General features: G+C 45.7%; 1 long non-coding RNA gene across 1 annotated transcript in view; it reads left to right on the plus strand.

Moving 5' to 3' along the window:
• LOC146871976 (uncharacterized) overlaps nucleotides 1-24,566 on the plus strand; it is a 522,926-nt gene that overhangs the window by 435,110 nt on the left and 63,250 nt on the right. Inside the window, exon 3 of the long non-coding RNA XR_014981287.1 lies at nucleotides 9,463-9,645. This is a non-coding gene — a long non-coding RNA (uncharacterized LOC146871976). The remainder of the gene's footprint in view (nucleotides 1-9,462; nucleotides 9,646-24,566) is intronic.

The raw sequence follows: 24,566 nt of genomic DNA on the forward strand, positions 1-24,566 counted from the left end.
GGATGGGGTCCCCATGGTCATCACTGGGCACAGATCTGTAGCCTAAAACTGGCACAAACTTGCAGTCTTAATTGGGTACATAGCACAGTATGGATTTTAGTGATTTTGTATTTAACAAAAGAATTGAGTAGCATAGTATGGTTATTCTTTGCTGTGAAATAAGATCAATGAATAACCAGATTTCTTTCAAATGCAGTGTCCATGGAAGATAAACACAACATATATGTTTATGGCCCCAAAGACCGTGATATTAAATTGCCCATATATAATGATAGTGATATTTATGATGGGGCAAATGTGAACATACATTTAGAATTAATAAGTAGTGGTGTATATCTAAGCATGCACGTAAACATGGTTTAATGAGTAATGATTCAAACCTGGGCATGTAGTGAAGATTTCTGGGTAGTGGTGCAAATCTGACCATATACTAAGACTTAATGGTCATATATGCAAACCCAAACAGGCACTGTTGATTAGTGAGTCATGATGGACATCTCAGCATGAGCTGATGATTATAGAGAGATGGTGCAAATTCCAATACTTACTAGAGGATTACTAATGGCCGGTGTAACAATGAAGAAGCAGATCTGTATACACAAATTAAAAGCCAGACCTATTGGAAGGTCAATTAATTCTATTCCCTGCAATTCATACTTTCTAATTAAATTAAAAATATTTAATTATTAATAGCCCTACTTTGACAGGCATGGGACAAGTAGCTATTACACTTTTGTAGTTGGCAGTACCAATGTTCAAAATTATGATTTTATATAGATCAAAAGCTATAAGCTTGGCACCCCACTACTCAGAAGCCTACAAAGTCATCTCTAGGGTGCCTCAAGGTCCATCCCTCAGCACGACCCTCTTCAACATATGCATGACCCCTCTGACCACAATCGTCAGCGCAAACCTCAGCATGCTTTCCTACACCAACGGCACACAATTCATACTCTCCCTCTCAGACATGAACCCCAACACAAGAAACAAGTTCATCACTTGCATGACGAAATCGCTAACTGGATGAAGCTGACTTTCTCAAACTCAACACCAACAAGACAAAAGTAGTGATCTTCACCACACCATGGGACTCCACCTGTTGGCTGGCTGCACTCAGACCCACAACCACACCTAGCACCAGAACCTCGGAATCATCATTGACACCAAACTGGCAGTGACCGCACAAGTCAGCACAGTCATCCTGCTTCCACACCCTAAAGATGCTGAGGAAGATTCTATGGCTCCCAAGTAACACCAGAAAATAATGTCACCCTCACCACCAGCAAACTAGACTATGGAAACCTTCTCTGTGGTCGTACCACCAAGCATTCTCTCTGGTTGTATCACCAAGCATCTCGCAAGAAGACTACAAACCATCCAAAATGTGGCAGCCAGACTCATCCTCACCCCACCACGTATAACCAACATAACATCACATCACATCCGAGGGAGCTCCACTGACTCCCAATGCACAAATGTGTGCATTTCAAACTTCCCCCACACATGTTCAAGGCACTACACAACTTAGGCTCCACTTACCAGGCCACTCACATCTCCTTTCACCAACAACCCAGTCACCTACGCTCTGCAGTATGACTCACACACATTCCATGCATGCACAGAACTACAGCATTCTCTTACATAACACCTAAAGCATCAAATGATCTTCCATTTCACATCAGACAGAGTCTTCGATCTTCTTGAATTCCAAAAGAACCTGAAAATCTGTCTCTTCAATTAACATACGTACCCTCGACTGGTTTCGATGCACAGACACCTGGTCATCACTAGAATTCAATCATGGATGAGAGTACATTCTACAAATACACATACCATTATTGTATATGGCACATAATTATACTCTAGAAAACAATAAATAAATGTGATTGCATACATAACACAATCTGAAGAAAATGAGGAATATTGGATTGAAATGTCTTTCCCCCGCTCACACAATTTGATGTAGCGAGTAAGTTAAGACCAGAGCGTAGACTTCTGTCACAAAACGTTGAATTCAGCAATCAAATTATTTCCTCCTGTACTGGAATTTATATGAAAAAACAATGCATTTATAGTAGTTCATGTAGCTGGTGAAGGGCCGAAGTGCATTTGTAAATGGGTATTGTGCTACTCTGTGGCAGTGCTAAGGATTGAAGAATGTGCGAAGATGAAGCAAAAAGTAGTGTGAGATAGTGTGCTTAAACCTTAGTGTCAAGTATATGGATGGTGGAAAAGTGAGTCAGTGTAATCTGGCCTATGTGGGAGGTGTTTTGGCTTCATGTGTGTATGGCAGAGACTTTGCAAAATGTGTCTCAGCACCAGAAAAGCTGTGTATATGCCTAGGTAGGTGGGAAAAGTGTTCGAAAAGATGTTGCTGTTCATGCATGTGGACAGTAGGAGTGTGAAAAATTCATGTGATTTGCTTTTGCGCACTTACACAAAATTTTAGGAAAATTATACGAAATGACAAGTAATGATGCAAAATGTGAATCTGGCTTTAAGTGCTATATTTTAGCACAAAATTAATCAATGTGTCATTTTTTGACACAAGGACACAATCTGCAGCATATTATAGCTCAAAAAAGACAATTGGCATGAGCAATACCTGCTCACGTTCTGTTTGTCCTCATTCCTCCTGAGTGTTCATCATAAATGTTTGTAGCAAATGCCACATAACTAAGTGATATGGCGTAATGGCATAATTTCAGGGATTTTACATAACAAGTGTAACACGAAATTCCCCAAATTACGCAAACTATGCAAGGGTAATTTACATTTTTCTCAGGCCTAGTTGACATCTACCATTTGGATTGGACTATCAAACAGTTTAAAGAACACTGAATATTGGCATTGGAGGTGCCCAGATGTGAAAGCAGCTAAAATGTGAGGGAGCTGTGGTGGGGGTCAATTATGGATCAACTATAGTATATACTCTTGCCTTCACACAGGACCATTAAAAGAGCTACCCATCAGAATGGCTATTTTGTAAGCAGAAACAATATAAACTCTAATGAATCCACTGTGTACCAACAGAGGAACAATCATTGTGTGGTCAGCTATAGTCTGGGCCAATGGAATTATGCAACTGTGTGGCTGTGGCGATTTTAACATAATTATAGATATGCCGCATTTGTCACAGAATCAACTCTCTACCGCATAATCTGCAGATTTTAACAAAAAAATCGTTTCTTGTTTGAAAAAGTTACTAAAAAAGAAGCAACATGTACTGCCACACAATGGAAGGATCTTTGCAAAGGTTAACTAGTCACCTTTCTGTTGTTATTACTATATTAGGGTGGTAAACTGGTTCCGAAGAGGCACAACCAATGCACTGACAGTGTTACCAAGTTTAAAAATGAGAAAAGAATCGAGTAATACTATAAAAAAATCTTCCATATTTTGCTGCATAATTTGCCTTTACTTGCTGCATAATCTGCTCAAGCCTGCTGCATAATTTTGTCCTCCCTGCTGCATAATTCCAGTGGCCCTGGCTATAGCATATGCCTGAAGAGATCATCCAGGTATTCCGGGCGCAACCTATAGAAATGGGCATTACACCAGTATATGATATGGTGGATCGCTTGTCTCTCGAGTGCCCAATCAGTGCACTGCATTTAAAATACAAAAACGATAGGAGACATAAGTGGCCTCAGTCACAACATGTCCAAGTAGACAAAATACAAATGCTATTTGAATAGGTAGTGGAAAGCAAAGCAATGAGCAACATGGAATTAAATGCATGTGCTTTGCTCTTTGTAGTACTAAATGAATTGCTTGGAATTCAGAACGCTCTACATTTAAATATGATAGGCCTCCTCTGACTTAACAAATACAACTTTTTGCAAAGTATTGCAATGTCTCAAGAAAACCACACGTGATTTAGAAGTCAGTGACTTTACAGAAGGTCACAAAAGCACTTCGATGCCTCGTCGGGGGTAGTAAACGCTATATAAATGCAATTACAATTACAAACTCAACTTGTTCAAATCCACAAAATAAATTTAGTAGTCAATGCCTTCAAATTTGCTCTGTGATGTTTTAAATACAATTTTAGTGAAGGAAGTAAAACCAGTTTGAAATCGGATTTTGCATGTTGTGCTTCACAGGCGTAGTTCCTTTATTTGGCTAACACAAGAGTGCCTGCGTTAACCTGCACCTGCTACATGTGGTATTGCATTTTTCAACTGATCAGGGACGTGCATTGCCATTCACGGCTAGGAATCGTTTACAACTTGGCCTCCACAGAGCGCTTTGCTTTTTAGGTCGAGGACTACCGGTCTGCCGAAAGGCAGAACCGGAAGTCGGAGATTTAATGACTTGGAGAAGAGGGGCTTGAACCAGCCCCTCTTCTCCCCTGTTCTCCATTGGCTGGCCTCGTAAAGGCTGGCCAGCCACTGGAGAAGAGGTCAGTCACTCCGATTAGGCCCCGTCCTTTTCGGATCGGGGGGCGTGTTTTTTGCGAGAAGTCTCAAGGAGGAGACAACAGCAAAACACGCCCCCGAATCCGAAAAGGACGCTGCGTTTCTCCGAGGCATTTCTGCTCTGCCTCGGAGAAAGGCGGTGGTGTCTTCCGGTGCCCTCGGCTTGTTAATGATTGTCCGTGATGGTGAATGTTGTTTTCCTTTCTTATTTACCTTCGGGAGTGGATAGCGTGGTGATAAGTTTGTGCCCCTGTTTCATGCGCAGAGTAAATTGCAGCAGAACAGAGCTGTGAAGTCAAATGGTTGACCCCTTAATCGATGCGCGCGTGACGTGCCCGCTACACTAGCAGAGAGCATTGAATTCTTTGCTGCCTGCCGTTCGGCCTAGTCAAAGCCGCCAAGAACAATATCCGGCTAAATGAGCCCTTCCTTTGCAATTAATCCTCTCCCTCACATCACCAGTGATAAGTGCTGCTGGGGAGGGCGCGCGGAGGGGTGGACCAGAAGGACGGGGAGGGGCGGCCCTCGCCGCCTCTCTCTGATTTCATATGCGTGGCCCCCTTTCGAAGAGCATGGTTTGCCATCTGCAGACTGAGTTTGAAGCAGACATGAGTGGCACACACATAATTGTGCCAAACGTGGTAAAGCAGGCACATACTCCGTCACCTATGCCACGCAGATTGGAGGTTGATACAACTTCTGGTCAGGCGTGTCTGGCGGAAGTCTGCTCCAATAGCGGTCTATGCTGGTCTGAGCCCCATGCACGGACCGGTTACGCTTATGCACTAGTGAATCAGTGGACCAGGCATACCATTGCCCGCAACTGTCTGGTATTACCACGCAGATGAGTAAAACCACAAGTGTGAGACAACTTGAGGAATCTGCAAAAAAAAAAACAAGATCAGAAAGGAGGGCAATTCAAGAAAATGTACGTTGACCGAATGATCGATTAGTCTATGTTTTTGGTGTAAGTAGCTGATGCAGACTTAGGATTTAACTTCGAGTCATAACGTTCTATGTAAATTGGAGCACTAAGTTTAGAGCACGAGGCCAAGATTCATAGGCATGTAACCCGCAGACTGGCGTGAATACCAGTGGGTCCCTGATCGCTGCGCACCAGGACTCTCATGAGAAGCCCCGCATCTACACTTCCACTTTCAGTACACCTTCTGCATTTTATATATCTCGAACTCGACCGAAGCTATTGGAGCGCTTAACTTGAGCACCAGTTACGTTGCACATCCATTTTTGGAAGGCGCGGGAGATAAAGTGATTTGCCCAGAATCATAAGGCGTTGAGCCGACGCCGAAACTCGAACCTGGTTCCCCAGCTCCAAACTAGTCCGCAGCTCTGTGTCTGGCCGTTACGCCACATCAGAAATGTCCGTATGTTCTTGTGGGATTGGTGATTCCTTTGTCATTGCTCCAGAGAGCTCCTGTGCAGGGCGGTACTTACTCCTGCACACAGCGCGCCACGCGGCAGCATTTGTGATGCACATTTTAAGGATTTCATTGAAAAGTTTAGGACTGCAGCTCTTTAATAAGATTCTCGGACTGGGAAGCGGAAATCTGAATGGCAGTGAGCTGTGCGGGGGCGAAGAGCAGTCTGGGAATTGTGCGAGATGAGAGAACGCTGCAGGATGGCCTCTGAAGTGATGGGCTGTTCGCTTCCGCACAAGAGAGCGGGCTGAAACCCTAGGGATTCCTCCTCCCAGCCATGTTCCATATGTTATGTGGAAAAATACGGATTTATACAGAGAAGTTATGTATAATTAATGTTAGCATAGAAGAATCTGGTGAAGTTGTCAGGACGAATTGTCAGCCAGCACCAGTGCTGACACCCAGAGGCGCAGTGCATGGAAGCAGCCACGCCCCCCCCCCCCTCCCGTGCAGCACACGTGTTCCCAAAATAAGTACATTGGGGTACATATGTGTATGTTTTGCGAGTGAATTTCTGCTTTTTAAAGCGCATCCCTGTTACTCTGTGTAAATCTGCAGTAGATGGTGAAGAGCTGGACACGGAGAATGAATATTTCATTGTGTAGCAAAAATGATTTATTCGGTGAGGAGCCAAAGATTGAATGGGTGATGACTTTCCTGTCTCCATCTCCTGTTGCCGCCATCCATTTGCACATCGAGCTTCATCTGTGTGTGTGCGTGTGTGTGATCGCGTGCGCGCGTGCACACGCGTGTGCTCCCACCGACACTCGTGTGTTTATAGGCCAGGTACATTTATCTATACCAGTGTCCTTCATAGGGAGCTATGTTGGTGTCGTTTCTTTATGTAAAGCAATCTTTTTCGATTTATCCGCATTGCTGGTGTCACAATGTCTACCAGGGCTCCTGTAGCAATACGAAAACATATTGTGTTGGTGCTTTGAACTTCACTCTGCAACTGCAGTAATAAAGCCGGAGCAGCCGCAATTAGCATTTCTAATTTTAAATTCGAATATGGTTAACTCTATTTACCAAACCATGTTAAGAGCAGCGTCTGCCAGTTATTCTAATAAAAAACAGGATATATTTTGCTCTCAGATTTAGGATCTGGCTCCCTTCAAATTATACTTCACTTCCTGTTGTAAAAAACAAAATTACTCATGAAATCTTAATCTTCATAGAGCCTGTTGAGGGGTTTGTCAGTTGATCCAGCAAAAAGTAGATATGTGTTAAATTTTGAGGTTACTGTGTGGCTCTATGTGTGTGTGGGGGTGGCTCTGTGTGGGGGTGGCTGTGTGTGGGGGTGGCTCTGTGTGTGTGGGGGGTGGCTATGTGTGTGTGGGGGGTGGCTATGTGTGTGTGTGGGTGGGTCTGTGTGTGTGTGGGTGGCTCTGTGTGCGGCTCTGTGTGTGTGGGTGGCTTTTTTGTAGGTGGCTCTATGCGTGGTGGGTCTGTCTGTGTGTGGGTAACTCTGTGTGTGTGTAGGTGGCTCTGTGGTGGCTCTATTTGTGTGTGGATTGCTCTATGTGAGTGGCTCTGTGTGGGTGGCTCTGTGTGTGGGTGCAAATGCAATAGGTCTCGCATTTGAGAGTGATTAAGCTATTGACATTGTAAATAACAATGCCGTTTCTTTAAATGTTTTAAAAACAAAAACATAAACAAAAAGAATGTCATGAGCAATGCCAATAGCTCTAACTTTAACAATGCCGAGACCATTGCATTGTAAATGCTTGTATTATATAAAGATAATGCTGAGGCAGCCATGCGCATTACAAATTCACGCACCATAGATGTATATACCGTAAATGTATGAGACTACTGGCCTATAGATGGCCTATGAGTCATTGTGGAGACAGACCGATAGGGCTTCGGTGTAGTGCCGTATGTTATACTTGATAAATAACTGTCTAAGGTACTCTTTCTTTGCTGGCAAAGACTTTGTGCAAAGCAGACAGTGAAGCAGGAATTCTTTCCCCGCCTTCCTTGCAGTCACAGATGGCTGATCTGTTGCTAGTTTTTTGTCAGCTTTTTGACAGGGGGGATACCCAATCTAAATTTAATGAATAGTGATCTTTTCCATGGAAGGTTCAAAAAATGAAGTTGGTTTATCATCGAAAATTGAATCATCAAAGGGCCTCCCACTTCAGCTCTTAAGTGTGCCCAAAACGTGCTCTTGAGTAGCTGCTGGGTTGCAAGTGTCACTGCTTCTGCGTTGTTCAATAAACTTTGTAGCCTAGTGACCGAAGAGTTCTTGAGTTGTGACTTAACAACGGTTAACTGTTCACTCAGTTTTTTTTTTTAATTCAAACTCTGCCCACACATCTCTATACATACATTATTCTATACAAAACTATGTATAACGTGTAAATTCCGTACAACTGACCTGATTATTACTTGCTTATTTAGCCTAAATACAGGCTCTTGCAGCTGTTATGCTCATGATTTTTAATTTTGTTTTTTAAAAAACGCCACATTCCTTAAGAGTAGCAACATACATGTGTTCTGATACTGCATTTTTAGTTCACATTGGAGCAGTTTAGTCATCTAGGAGTGTTTTTGTTTTTAAAAAAATGTTTTAAATGTTTGTTTATTTAGCTTTAATCCTTTGTATTGGAGCATCCACCATCTGTCTTTGTAAATAAAGAGTGCTTCACTGTCGTTCGGTGGGGTGAAATGTGATATTCCGTTGCTATTTCTGATGTCTGTTTATCCCTTCTGAAGTGATGTGTTATGCAAATGCGCTGATTATAGGGTAGTGCCGATGGGCAAGATGGATAAACTTTGCAGGTCAAGCTTAACTCCATGGCCAGGCATGACTGAACCAACTTTCCTTGTTTGCACCCCCTCCAAGGAACACTTAGTATGAATGCATTTTTTTCCCAAAAAAGTAAAGTAAGTAGTCCCTTCCATTTGTCAGTGCACCTGCTTTACCAACAGACACGCGAACCTCGCACTCGCCTTAAAAGAATCTTCAGATTCAGCTCTATTACTGTAGCTAAACATACTTCGAGACCAACTTGAGTTAATTCTGTGTTCCTTCACATTGACATCCATCCTACTATGATGGTTATATGATTATTTCCAAAGATAGTTGTATACACGCTATATCATCTGGCCTTTCCGTCTGTTGCCTGGTATGACCACATGGAGTGCACAACACAGATGGTAGACCAATGTGTCGCGCAGTAAAGACCTCCAAAAGAGGAAGTGGACCAACGCCCACATCAATAAGAAGTAGGTGTCGATGTGCAGTCAAAGTAGGTCCCTGTATATCGAGGGTTCCCTGTGTATACATTTGACTGTTTTGATGTGTTCCTTTCAGCGCGTAGAGAAAATAATCACATTCTCAATGTTAAGGCAATGATAAATTATCAAGTGTAGTATGTTTGTGCTTTGTGTAGATGGGAAAACAGTGCAAAGCCTGTACTGAGTTTACCTCTGCTGTACCCAGGGTACTTCAGATGGTCCTTTTGTAATTTGAAGGAAGCCTTCACAGACATGCATGCTATGAGCATACCACGCTGGGTGAGACCTTGTTTGCAGACTGCTATTTTAAACATGCTTTGGGTACTCCCCAAGTTAATATGACACATTTCTTTCTGTAGTTTACCGTGATATAAAAAAAAAAATGGAATTTCGCAAAAATCGCAGGAAGATAGTGCACGCCAAGCTGTCTGGTGACAGACGAGGAGATCTCTACCCTCACAGCCTCCAGTTCTACCTGCAGCCCCCGACGGAGAACATTTCGTTGGCTGATTTTGAATTATTTGCAATTGAAAGACTTAAACGTGAGTTGCTTGTTTATCCATTAGTTCTTTACTTGGGGAAATGTGTGGATTGTTTCTGTGCTTTTATAAAAGACACTGTCTCCCATGTTCATTAAAAGTGTGTGTTTGTTATATATCACTTTGATCCTTTACCAAAGACCGATATTGTTGACCGGATAATGATCACACTATTTCCTTTCCTCCAGAACCCAGGTGCTCTGTTACCTGCTTGCTGCCCAGATCCAGTTGCAGGTTTCTGTTGACACAATCAAGAATGAACACATTTATTTACAGCAGGCAAAATAAAGAGCCAGCTCTCGCTTACTCCATTTATCTCCATTTGAAAGCATCCTCATATGACACCAAAGCCTCATACCTCCTGTTGCATGATTCTTACTGACTATAAGCACACCATAACACACTCCTGGAGAGATTCCATGCTTCTCCCTCATAGTGACAATGACTTAACTCCTTTCTTATGAACCAGCATAATCCAAAATTAAGTAAGAAACATCTTAGCGGAATAACACTGGCCAAAGCTATGTATTATTAAGCAAACTTTTCTGATAAATAGTTAATTGTTCATATTCTACATAATGCATTTTATTAATTTCTAGAACTGGATCAGCTACACACTTGAATTTCTCACAACCTCAGCACTTGCCATCTTGACCATGATTCCCTACTTGTTGCATTCTCTAGAACCATCATACAAAATTCCATCTTTCCTTGCCTCAGCATACTTTCACACCACTGACTGCTCTAACTTGCATCTGCCTCCTTACCAGATTGCATGTCCTGCATTGTGCAATTCTACCCTTTAGCCAATGCTGCAACCGCCTTCCTGTGCTCTGCCCATCTCTTTTCGCCTTTTAGCTAAAATTCGGTGTTGTCACTCCTAGCCAGTCTACATCAACCATTTACATTCATTGAACTTATTGTCCTATCTACATAGGCTTACCTTTCCTCTTATGTTCCTTCAGCTTTCCCTTCTACACCAGCCACCCTCCTTTTTCCCGGTTTTGATTTTTAGGTCTCGCCTGACCCAGCGCATGCGCTGATCTGGCGAGACATTTTGTGAGGGCTCCAAAAATTGCTACCAGGCCAGCCTAAAGCTACAGTGCATGTGCGCGGGCGCGCGCGCCGCGCTTGATCGAGATTACTTTCACTTTCGCGGCCGCTTTGATGTTCTCCGTGAGGCTTCAATAGATTGCAGCAGTTAAAACAAGCATTGGCATAGCCAATAGGTCTTGCTTTTGGGACCTTATAAGTGTTTAGTTATGCAACTGTTGCATGGCTAAACACTTATAAGGTCCCAAAGGCGAGACCTATTGGCTATGCCAATGCTTGTTACCTTGTATGTATGCGTCCACTCTGATGAGAACAGTCTAAGTGGGAGGCATCCTCCTCGAATTGTTTGCACATGGCTGTGTTCACCATTCTCTTTGATTATCTTATTCAGGCCTTCAAGGAGGTGCCAAAGTGCCTTAAATAGGTTTAGGAAGGTGCATAAACTCATGAAAAAGAAAACTGCAAAATTGCTTCATGTTAGACCATGTAAAGCCACGTTATAATTTTAACAGCAAGAGAACATGCTCATCATAATTCGGGCCCTACAAAACAGCTGTAAAGAAAATTAAGAAATTAAATCTTCCCCCTTCCTTAGGCGACAGGTTCAAGAGCAGGGCGTTAACAGTTCCATCGAGGCAGAGCACTTCCATGGGCAGCCGTTCAAGTGTTAATGTATGCAGATCGCAGCCTTTGTGTTTCGGCTGAGCACAGAGGTGAGACTCAAGTTAGGAATGAAAGGAAACCTCCCCTCCCCCCCAACCACCAAGCACAGGTTGGTTGCAACAACGAGAGCCACTCTTGAAAACATAATGCGGACCCTGAATTTAACAAGGCAACCACGGATGACCCATAGTTTATTTTGCTTGTGACAATTTGTACCATTAATAGGTATTAGACAAAGGCTGATACATGAAACTGCCATTTCTTTGCAGTCTACCAATAACCGCAAAATTATGCACTAGAAATTCCAGGGTGACGACACACAAACTAAAGTCAATAGTTTTGATACATGTTTTTTGTGTGTAATTTTTGTTAGTGAAGCAAACGAGAGGGAAGACTTTGGTGCACTACATGCTGGCAAATAATTCAAGAGTCTAGTTATTCATCCTTCAATGTAAACATAGGTCTAACCTTCCAGGGTTGAAACCTTTGCAGGTTTATGTAGCACAAACTCGACCCGAAGGCATTGGAGCGCTTTACACAGCACCAGTTACGTTACCCAAGGACACATTCATTTTCCTAGCCACAGGGAGAATAAGTGACCCCCAGAATCACAGGGTGTTGAGCTGACGCTGAGCACCGAGAATCGAACCCGGTTCCCCATTTATGGAGTCGCATTCTCTTCCTTTCATTTAGCATAAATAGCGGAGCACCGGAAAATAAAGCATTGAGCCTCTAATGTACATTTCGCCCAAGACAGTAAGAACGGTACAGGGGAGCAAAATGGGGAGGGAATGGGGAAAACAGTAATAGGAACATAGGGAGAAATGGACAAAGTCCGAGAACACAGAGAGAGATGGGGAGAGATACAAAGTGAGTCAGAGATTTAGGGAGAGAACGACAAGGTAAAAGTAATGGAGACAAATAAAGAGATAGGGCTAAACAGGAGAGCGTGATTTAGAGATAATGAAAGTCAAACAAAACCAGTGAGAGAAATAGGGAGAGAGAAAGTCAGAGATATGGGGAGACAGGGAAGGACGCAAGAATGACAGGAGAGGCAGATAAATTAAAGCTAGTGAGAGGCATCGAAAGATAGAGATACAGGGATAGATAGAAAGACAGAAACAGAGAAAGACAAGAAGAGAGAGAGAAAAAATAGGGAAAGACAGCCAGATATGAGACATATGTGAGAGTCAAGGAGAAACAGAGTTAGAATTGGTGAGAGAGAAATAAAGCCAGATAGTGTCATAAGGAGGGAGAGACAGGTAGAAAGACAAAAACAGTGGGCGAAAGACAGAAACAGAGATGGAAAGATAGGAAGAGAGAAAAAGACAGGGAGAGATGTGAAATGGAGTGAGGCAGTGAGAGAGACAGTAAAAGACAGGGAAAGAGTAAGAGAAGGAGAGGGGTGGGTTGATGAGACATACTAGAAAGACAGGAAGGAGGACAGAAGGAAGAAAGGAAGGAAAGACACACTGAACTGAATCTAAATGCATTTCTATCTAAAGCTATTTGTCTGTCGATTAACCTCCATCCCACCCTCTCTTGATCCCTCTACCTGTAACATAGACAGCTTTAGCTACATAGATCGGTCTTTGTATATATTTGTTTCTCGTTCAATCTATCCCTAGTAGTGCATCTGTCCATCTATATATCCCTATATTTGTATGTACATCTGTCTGCCCATCCCTCTATCTAGTTGTAAATCTATCTATCTATCTGATTTATCGAAATTGTATCCACTATACATCTGAATGCACTTTCAGAAATGAGATCCCTGGCCACACAATTGGGAATGGGTGAATTTCACCCAGCAACTTACGCAAGAAAGGGGCTAGCAACCTCCCTCAGGCATCAGGTGCACAGATTTTAGGAAGGTAGGAACAGCCATGGATTACATCCATGCTGAGACATCTGAGATAGACAACACCAGCTTAACACAAGCGGACCCATCATGCTATGCAGTACAAGCAATGAATCCCACTATGCATCAATTCAGTACCCACCATCCCACCCAGATGAACCCATGCACACTCCTGAGCATCAAGTTGGCAAGACCTGTTGTTTCCAAAACATTATATGTACTTAGAGTGGACTTTGGGACAGCCACTTGCTCATGATTGGACAGCCATTGTTGTTTATATCAGATGTCTTGATTCAATGGATTTTCTCCCTGTCCCTCTGTTTGTTCCACCCAGTGGCATTTTGATCTCGCAGTGTTGTGAGTTAATGTTTTTTATCCTTCTTCGGCATACTTGAGGAGCTGTTTTTATTTTAGATTTAACATTTCAAGGGAGTGCAGGTATTTCCTTTCGGTCTATATTTATTGGTTTACAAAGGCCCGGCATCTGCGAAATGCTTCTGCGCCATTTGCTTCCTTCTGTATATTGCACTCTTTTTTTTATTTTTTTTGAAACCGTTTATTACAAAATTAAAAAAATATACAAAGATGGGCCTACAACCTTCAGGCCGGCCGCTAGCAAGCAAGAGGAGTATGTGATACAAACAATAGCGCGCATGCCGCGGCAAAGGGAAATGCACAGGAGTTAGAAGCGGTGGTAGCCACACCCTCCGGACCCCACATAACGGTTTCATTTTAATATAAATAACAACAAAAAAACAAATCCACAAGGCAACCCACAATCGGAAACAGCAGCATGTGCTCCCCTAGAGGGGGGACCCTACCCAATCCATAGGAGTATCAAGGGGGGGAAAAGGTCAGGACGGGGACTAGGGGGACTCAGCGCCCGGCACCGGGGAGATAAACTGGTTAAGGTGACGGGGCCGGTGACGGATCGGGCAATAATGGCGGGGTACAGATTCCCCCGCGGTAGGCGTTCCAGGGGCCCCATACTTTCACCCATGTCCCAGGCTTACCTCTCGCAACATACACTACCTTTTCCCGAAACATGCACCAATCCATGTTATCCTTCCATGCCGAGACAGTCGGCGACCTCTGGGAACCCCACAGTTGAGCGATGTCGCGTTTGGCCACCATATATCCCAGAGTCACCCACCACGTCTGCGGCACCGAGTAGTCGGTTGGCTCCCACACATTAAGAAGGCATCTCCTCGCTTCGGGCAGCAGCGACACACGCGTAACCACCCGCAGGACCTCATGCACACCACGCCAGAATCGCTCCACCTCCGGGCATTCCCACAAAATATGGAGAAAGGTCCCCAAAGAACCACACCCACGCTTACACAACCCGTCCACAGCATAGCCCATACGCAGTAGCCTTGGCCCCGTAACATAGACCCTATGGAGTATCTTGAGCTGGACGAAACGAAGGCGGGCCGGTATGGCCACCTCTTTTGGGGAGGCCACCGCAGATACCCAGTCCTCGTCATCCAGCTCCAATCCATCGGCAACCCATGCCTCACGAAGGTTAGTCAGCAGTCCCGAGCGGTCATTGATAAGTTTTTTGTAGATTAATGAAATCGTGCTGTCCGGTACATGTCCATCTAGTACTCTATCCTCCAGAGGGGAATACTCCGGGATGGAGGCAACGTCCGGGAATACGGAGCATAGCGCATGACGGATCTGCATATACCGAAAGTACTCCCTGTCCTGCAACTGGAATTCTGTCTGCAGCATCTCGAACGTTTTGAATCCCCCCCTCGTCCAGAGATCACCCACCCTGCTGATGCCTTATCATGTCCCACTTCTCAAAGCCCTTCGAGGTCCACAAGGAGCCCAACTGCTCCGATGCGTATAGTGGCGACGCCCGGGTCAAACGATCTTTCCACCCCATCGCCACGTTAGCCGCGTGCCACACTCGTACCATGACACGCGTGGGGCCCGTCAGACGTGCGTCAAGCGAGCTGGAGTAAAGCGCTCGGTTATAATCGCCACCCGGCAGTAACATCTTATCCATTTCAAAGGCCGGGTTTAGAGCGGGCCCGTACAGGCCGTGATTAATCGCAGCCAGCTGGGAGGCCCAATAATACCGTTTGATATCCGGGAGGGCAATCCCCCCGTCATACCACGGGAGCGTCAGCTTCGCCAGGGCGATACGCGGTCTACCTTCCCAGAACAGTCGGCGCTGCAAACTCTCCACCTCGCGAAAGTAGCGCGCCGGGACGACGTCCATTGTGTTCTGCAGAGCATACAGGAAACGCGGCAGCGACATCTTAAACAATGCCGCCCGGCCGAGCGGCGAGAGCGGCAAGCGCCTCCAACGCGCGACATCCTCCTTCAGGCGCTGGAGGGGGGGAAGCAAGTTCTGACTATATCGGGCCTCCGCGTCCAGGGTAATGAAGACACCCAGGTACCTAAATCCCCGCGGGGCGATCTGGATAGGACAGCCCCGCGGAAGGATAGGATCCTCCCCAGAGAGAACATAGACGCACGATTTAGCCCAGTTGATGACAAGGCCGGAGTTAAGGCCAAATGAATGCAATACGTCGACCAGTACTATCAGTGATTTACGTGGGGAAGCCAGATACAGGAGAATATCATCAGCGTATAGAGATACGCGGTCCTCATACTCGGGGGACCAGCGGAGACCACGAATAGAAGGTTCCCACCGCAGCCACTCCGCCAGGGGCTCCAGGGCAAGCGCGAAGAGGAGCGGTGATAATGGGCAGCCCTGTCGCGTGCCCCTGCCCAGCTCAAACGGAGCCGACACTCTACCGTTCACAACCACCTGCGCCAGCGGGCCAGAGTACAACAATTTTACCCAACCGATGAATCCGGGGCCAAACCCAAACTTTGCGAGCGTCGCCCAAATATATGTCCATTCAAGTGTGTCAAACGCCATAGTGGCGTCCAAGGACGCCAAAATGGCCGGCTCCCGTATGAACGGGACACGTGCGAGCACCCCATGCAAACGCCGCAGGTTAAGCGCTGTGTTGCGATGAGGGATAAAGCCAGACTGATCCTGGTGAATCAAGTCACACACTACGCCGACCAGCCGATTGGCCAACACTTTGGCGAGAATTTTGGGCTCCGCATTCAATAGCGAAATAGGCCGATAGGATGTGACCCGGTCCCGTGGCCTCCCCTCCTTATGGATAACCACGATAGTAGCTAGACGCTGGTCTAGTGGGAGGGAACCCGCCGAGTGGGCCGCGAGGAACATAGCACGGAGATGCGGCGCCAGCGTATCCGGTCGCAGTTTATACAACTCGATGGGAAGACCATTAGGACCCATGGCCTTGCCGGAAGCGACCGAGCGTATGGCGAGGGCAATTTCTTCGGAAGTTGGAGCGGCGTCCAACGACACTCTGTCCTCCTCCGAAAGGGAAGGCAGCGCGATATCCCTAAGCAGGGCATGGGAATCCTCTTCAGAGCGGGAGGACACCGGGGAATACACCCCACGGAAATAGTCTGCAAAGCAGGAGACAATTTCTTCTGGTTCAGTGACACACACACCATTCTGTTTCTCAATCAACGGGACAACTCGACTCGCTCTCTCCTTTTTGTCCAGCCACGCAATCAATTTACCAGCCTCATCACCCACATCATACAGTCTCCCCTGTTGCTCTCTACTGAGGCCCCTGGCCGCCTCCGTGACGAGGGCCTTATAGGCCGCTTGCTTGAGTCGGAGAACATGTAATTTGTCATCCGTCACCCCACATTCTAGACCACCCTCCAACTCGGTTATCTCAGCTTCAACACGGGTCACCTCCTCCCGCTCGCGCCTCCGGGAATGGGAAATAAGGGACAAGGCCTCTCCCCGGAGTACCGTCTTGAACGCCTCCCACAGTGAGACCGCCGATGACACAGACCCCACATTCTCGTCAAAGTAGCGCTTAAGGGATTTAACCAGCTCTGCGCGAATGGTGGGGTCACGCAGGTACCAGGGATTAATCGGGACCACCCTACCCTCTCCCCTCGGAAGAATATCAAAGTGCAACAAGAGCGGGGAGTGGTCTGAAATACCCCGTGCCAAATGGCGCACCTCCCCTATCCTCCCCACATGCGCCGCCGGAACCAGGACATAATCTAGCCGTGAGAGACTACCATGAGCCCCTGAATGGAAGGTGTACTGTAACTGCGTGGGATGTTTCAGACGCCAACAATCCACCAGCCCCAAGGTATCCAAGAGGCCAGACAACCACGCCTGGGCACGGGGGAGATCCCTAGGGGGGTAACGATCCACAGTTCCGGAAACCACAGCATTAAAATCCCCCCCCACCACTAGAATCCCCTTCGGAAGGCCAAGGAGGAGGCGCCCCAGATCCGCAAAGGTGGTCGTCTGCAGCCCCGGCGGGACATAGACAGACACGAAAACGACCACTCTGCCCTCCATTCTACCCACCAAAACCGTGTAACGTCCCCTGTCGTCATGGAGCACCTCATCAATCTCCAACGGGAGCGAGTTCTTAACCATAATGCCCACACCCCTTGAACCAGACGTGAAGCCCGAATGGGCCACAAGGCGGTAGCCCCGTCGATTCATAGCACAAAAGGAGTTGCCAATGAGGTGTGTCTCCTGCAGAAAAACTATATCGGGTGAAATTTGCTTCAAGAACTGCAGGACCACACCTCGTTTTATCCTGTCCCCCAATCCATTGACATTCCAGGACAACAGACTCAGTCCCCTACCCCCCATCATAAACAGAAGCCATCACTCGTCCCCCAGAGAGCACTTTAGAAATAACACAACGATACTTTTGCCTTGTGGTGTAAACGAACAACACCCCACCCCAACCCACCCGCCCCAACAAAACTCCCCCCTCCCTGCACCCCTGCATGAGCCCAGACAGCTCCCCCAACTTGCAGTGTGCCCGTCGCCCCTATATAATGAAACTAGCTAGACCCCCTAGAGGAGGAAAGAGTACCCCTTCTAGACCCCACACAACCTCCAAGGGAGGGGAAAGAACAAAGACAGAAGCTTGGTCGAAAGTGGCATCATAGACGTCCAGAGTGAGGCCCAACATCAACCCCTCAGTCCCGATCCAGTGGGCCGTCTCCTCCCGCCGCCCCCCCCCCCCACCATCTCGATCACTACCCCCAGACAGAGTGTCCAGCCAGTCCCCGGCCGCTTCGGGACGATCAAAAAAGTGCGTGCGACCATCCACCTCTACCCGCAGCTTGGCCGGGAAGAGCATGGCGTATTTTAGGTTCATGTCCCGGAGCCGGCGCTTGACACCCAGGAAACTCAGTCTCTGCTTCTGGACCGCTTGGGTAAAATCAGGATAAAAGTTCACCTCCATATTTTCCAGCTTAATCGGCCCATGCAGTCTGGAGGCTTGCAGGATCGCGTCCCTGTCCCGAAAGTTAAAAATCCGGGCAATGAGAGGCCGCGGAGGGGCTCCGACCTTCGGCCTTCCCCCGGGAACTCTGTGGGCCCTCTCCACGGCAAAGAATTTACTCAGTCCCCGAGGCTGGAGATGGGTAGCGATCAGGTCCTCTACAAAAAGATCCGCCGCCGCCTCCTCCCGTCCCTCGGGTACTCCGATGATGCGGATGTTATTCCTCCGGGCCCGACTCTCGGAATCCTCCAGGCGCCGATCCATAAGCGCACTCGCCTGACGAAGTCGGTGCACCTCCGTTTGGAGGGCCGCCACCTCAGTCGTGAGGCCCGACGCGGTTTGGGCCAAAGAATCAACCCGGTCGTTGGTCTTGGAGAGATCAGCCCTCACCAGGCCGACATCCACGAGGACCGCGTCGATCTTATGCGCCAAGGTGTCGAACCGCTGGCCCACCGAGGCCTTCATCTCAGCAATGGCGCCCATGACGTCTTGCAGAGTCAGATCCGTGGGCAAATCTGGGGCATCAGGGGGGCCCTCAGAGGACTTGTGCGGTCCACCGGGAGATCCCTTCTGGAGGGTATAGCGGTCCATGATGTTGGCCTGATGTACGGCGCCACGCCGGGTCGACTTGGTCTTCGACCGATCTCCATCTTGTTTCGCGGCCATCGCCACGGGTCTCACACCCGCACCAGCTACGCCGTCGAGGGCAAGCAATCAAGGCCACGAGCTCCGGGGGGCCACCCCAGGTCGGCGGGGTGGGTCACAGCCGGCAGGCAGGCCGGGTCTCCCAGCGAGGCCACACCAACACAAAGAGCTCCGCGATCTCACTTGCAGAGACGGCAAGGGGGTGCGAAAGTGAAAGCGAAAGTGCGGGGTACGCGACTCGCCAGGCCCAGCCCGCCGTTGTTGTTCACTTTGCCACTGGGTCACCCCCCAGCGCAAATCCGGGGTCCGGCGAGAAGTAGGTCGCAAACTTCAATCGGTGCTCACTCCGGTACCCGAAGTCCGATTCGAGAACGGCAAACGGGTACCACCTCGGCTCAGGCTCACCGACACAGTCCCCTCAACCGAGGCAGGATGAAGACAGGATAAACGTAGGAGGTTGCGGAGGTCCTCGGGAGCCTCGCACCTACGCGGCCATCTTGGTTGCGCGCTAGGCTCCTCCCCCCGCTTGCACCTATTGCACTCTTTTATTTTCACTTTATTTACATTTGAATTTACTAATCTAACATGGTTGTCCGCCATGTTTGATCAGTACATTAAAAGCAGAAGCTTGTGTCATGACACATTCTTGTCATGAAGCACATTCACACATGCATTAGGACACACATCACGGCGCAAGCTTGTGCATGTGGCATATTGCAGGCCACCTTAAAATGAGGTTTCTTTAATAAAAACCCTATTGCAAGATTGTGAACCATACATCTGTTAGTATGTGGTGGCTATCATGTTCAACTCCCCACAGAGATAGTAGTTGTGATATTCATATCCAAGACAATCAGAAATATTGTGTGATGAGAGTAATGTCCAGGTCCCCAGGGAGATGGTATGTTATAGTGTTCTTATTCAAGACATGCTGAGATAGAGTTGCTGATAGCCGTGCAAGTCCCCACACAGATAGTGTGTGATTTCTGTAATGTCCAGATTGTCTCAGTACATGATAAAAGTCATGTTCAAACCTCCACAGAGATAGTATGTGATGATAGTCAAGTTTAAGGGCCCACATATATAGTGTGATAATCAAGTTCAAGTCCCTGAAGAGGTAATACGTGATTATAGTAATGCTGCGGCCCCCACTGAGATAGAGTCTAATGATAGTCCCCTCAGAGTTTATGCATCATGATAGTAATTGTCAAGCCCCTTCCAAGACCATAACAGACAGAGAGATGGTGGCCTTTCCTGTGTGGCGACATCAAGGAAGATGAAGTAGCAATGCCCTGGACATTATGAATAAGGGGAACTATATGCATGATGATTGCTTTCCAGTTCAATATTATAAATTGAATAACGCAAAGTCGGTACCACTATTATACATGTGTACAAGGATGCAGTGGTGTTTTTTCTAGGCTTATGAGCTGGCAATCACCTTAGAACCATTATACATTTTTTTTTTTAAACAAATTTTATTGAGTTATCCAAGGACAGAGGCACATACACATACTCAAAGAAAGCTGCATATAGACAGATTAAGTACAAACTTAGTGTTGAATAGGATATTACAGCACCACAAGGCAGCACCAACTTAGAACCATTATACATCTACAGTGGCACGCAAAGAATGAAGCAAATGACAAACTAGCAATATTGCTGGTTGCAGAAAAGGCCCTCGTAGAGTGCAGGTATCTATTCATGGCAATAGGTAAAATTAGTCTGTGCAGGGATTTCATTGAAAGTGCAGAAGCTATGTAAAGTGACTGTGACACAACCGTTCCTCATCCTAAGGGGCACTAGAAACGTCTGTGCTCTGTCACCACTCTTGTTTTACTAACTCTGTTTTTATTTGAGATGGCAATCACACAAAGCAGAGACATAAGGAGCATAATGACACTTCTGTTTTATGTAGATGGTATTGTGGTTGCACTTGTAACGATCGAGGTTTCCGAACCGACATTAATGTCCAGATAACTTTTTTACAAAATTAACTGGTCTTAATGTAAAGCTCTGCCCATGACAAAACCACAACAGCAGCATTACTAGGAGGTACTCCCTTTAAGTAGGAACCCTTCTGCTTTAAGCATATAGGCTTGCATCAAGAGACTGTAGAATATGTTTAAATATAATATAATCCCCCTACTGAAAAAGCGATCAATGATTTCTCATTCTGGATGACTTTACAGTTGTAAATGTGGGGGAGGATCATTCCAGATGGTAGAGATGATGATAGCACCATGGTATACACATATAGTCAGAATGGTTCCCCTAAAGGTTCCTCCTGACCTAGAGAATCATGATAGGAAAATTTATTAGCTTGTGTAGGGGAACACAAGACCTAGACCGAAATCACCAAATGTTTACGTGCCCTGATGACCAGATGCCTTAGACTGACACATTTGCGTATGTTTTGTGTTTTGGCCTACCAAATGGCCTGTGCTGTGTATATACTATGTCCTGCACTGACACTGCTATGGATCATATAAAAAGGGCTATACTACCTCTCAAAGAAGGAAGAGTGCTTTTTTCTACAGTGTCCTAGAAACTTGTATCGACCGAAAACGCTATTATTGCTGCCATTGCCCATGCGTGAACAATGGGTTAAAAGGGCTTTGAAGTTGCATGGTAGACTCCATGCTATGTGCTCCTCTGGCGCAATGAAGATATATTTATTAGAGGAAAAGAGGCCTTCTGGATATCATGGGTGGAAAGAAAATACTATTTGTAGATGATGTACTTGTGGGCACAATCATAAAAACTTGAGACCCTTAGCAGTGATTTCTCATTGCTGTGTTCCCAGTTTTGGGAACACAGACAATTCTTGTACTGTCTGGGGCATGTGCCTCGCATGTAGGATCTAATCTTGGAGAGCTCTCTGAAGTTGCAATATTTGAGGAAGTAGAGCACCTTCGTAGGCAGGGTTTTTAGTATTTATGATGTAAGGATTGGCCTGTTTTTTAACGCAGACAGCTGCCAAACTTATATCATGATGGGAAATCCACATCCAATCTAATTTTTTTGTTTTTGTTTACTTTATTGTTCAGTCCATATCAAATAGCAAAACATTATACATATTGCATAACCCATTATGCAGATTTGTAACACAATATATCGGGTCAAGACATAAAGCCAGATACTATATCCAGGAAAGCAAAAAACAGAAAAGAGGAGTTATACAAATACATTTTACCTAAGCCATAAACTTAATTCAAATGTTCTATCATCTGGCGCCAAATCTGCATACCTAGCTTTTTACGCTTCGATGATTTAAGAGAGTAAAGACTATATTCTAAATTAAAAATATTATAGAATTTAGCCCGCCACATCTCAAACGTAGGGGCTTCTCGCTGCAGCCACGCTGAAGCAATACATAAGCGTGCCAGCGCTGCTGCAATGAAAATAATATATCTAAATTTATATGTTGGCTGGCCGAATTGTACATTTTCACCTACACCCGTCGGCATTATATCTCTTGTCAAGCAAATTTGTTGCCCAACAATTTCCGACAAAAAATAGTCACATTGAAGCCTTAATTGCAGAAGCACATTACAATAAAAAAAATGTGAACTATCCCAGCTTTTTCCGTACTGCATCTAAAGCATTTGCCATCATTAGAACCCCCCCACTTCATCATCTTCACAGGTGTGTAATACAAATCAAAAATCATCTTATAAAGTTGTGCTTTCAGATTTGCAGACAATAAAATCTTCCCCGCCATATCAATTGATTGTTGCACATAGTCCCCCTCCAATCCCAACGGTTCCCTCCATTTAGCTGCTTGTGCATCCATGTCATCAGGTTGGGTTTCGATTAGTATAGTAGACAAACCACCTAGCCGTGCCCTCCTTCTGATTTCCTCGACTATCGGGAGCTTAATTATTCCCTCGCTTAAGATGTTTAAGCAAAAAATCCAGAACCTGTAAATATTTAAAAAATTCCTTTTGTTGAAGACCATATCTATTTATTAGACCTATAAATGAATCTAATATCCCACCCTCAAAAAGATCTCCTAATAGTTTAATCCCTTTAGCCCTCCAGTTCAACATCCTAATATCCCAAAAAATGGGAGGAAAAATAGCTGCCGCATCCAGCGGTGCTAACACTTTCCGTACTACTTTCCTTGAACCTAGTTTTTTCTTTTAAATAACTTGGTTCATAGAACTTAACTACAAAGTTTCTAGCTTCCAATCCTAACAACATTTGGTATATTGATGGTATTTCCGCTATCGATTCATCTTCACCTGTCAACAATATCCGTATGTTTTGAAGAATACATACATAATAATAAAAAATAAAATTAGGAACAGACCACCCCCCCCCCCCCCAATTACGTGGTAGCATCATATATTTAAAAGCCCGTCGTGCTTTCCTTTGTCCCCAAATAAACCTATCACAGATAGATTGCACTCCCTGAAGTTGTTTTTAGTTAGTTCCAATGGGACCGCCCTAAAATAATACATAACTCTAGGAAGAATAATCATCTTCAATACATTGCATCTTCCCACCATTGTAAGATGCAGACATTCTAGTCGATCTAACTGCTTTTGAACCCCATAAACAATGCTAGACCAGCTCACTTCGCTCAAGTACTGCAATGACATTCTAACTCTAATACCCGTACATCGCCCGGGCATGCCAGCTTAGAACATATAATCTGTGTTTTGGAGGCATTTAACTTAAATCCTGAAACCTCACCAAATATGCTAGCTAATCTTTCTATTTAATAACTTCTGCCGCAGGGTCTGAAGATGCCACCGCTATGTCGTCTGCATTGGCTAAAACACGTACTTGATATTGTCCACCGATCATAGACTTAATGCGCTCATTCTGCTCCAGCATAACCAAACATGGGTTATTATATATTGCAAATAGCAGCGGGGAGCATGGGCACCCTTGTCTTGTACTCCTACTGATCCGTACCTGCTCTCTTTCCCTACCCATTACACAGATCCTGGCTCGAGGTGACTTATACATACTTTGTATTGCAGTGATATAACCCTGTCCAAACCCTGTCACCCGCATAATGGCCCATAAAAACGACCATGACACTCAGTCAAACTCTTTTTCCGCGTTGAGAAAGATAAGCCCAAGCCTCTTTTGGTTTACATTGGCATAGTCAATAAGAGAAACTACTCGATTAATATGATTAACCGTACTTCGACTCGGTATAAAGCCATGTTGATAGACACCAGAGGCGTAGTGACTTGCGCCAACCTATTGGCGAGTATCCTAGCATATATTTTACCATCTGAGTTTAACAAAGATATTGGTCTATATGACCCTGGAAGACTAGAAGGCTTATCCTTCTTTAAAAACACCGCTATATTAGCCTCATCCCATGATGGAGGGGGATTCCC

Source organism: Triturus cristatus, chromosome 1_1 (assembly GCF_964204655.1).
Source record: "Triturus cristatus chromosome 1_1, aTriCri1.1, whole genome shotgun sequence".
Lineage (NCBI taxonomy): Eukaryota > Metazoa > Chordata > Amphibia > Caudata > Salamandridae > Triturus > Triturus cristatus.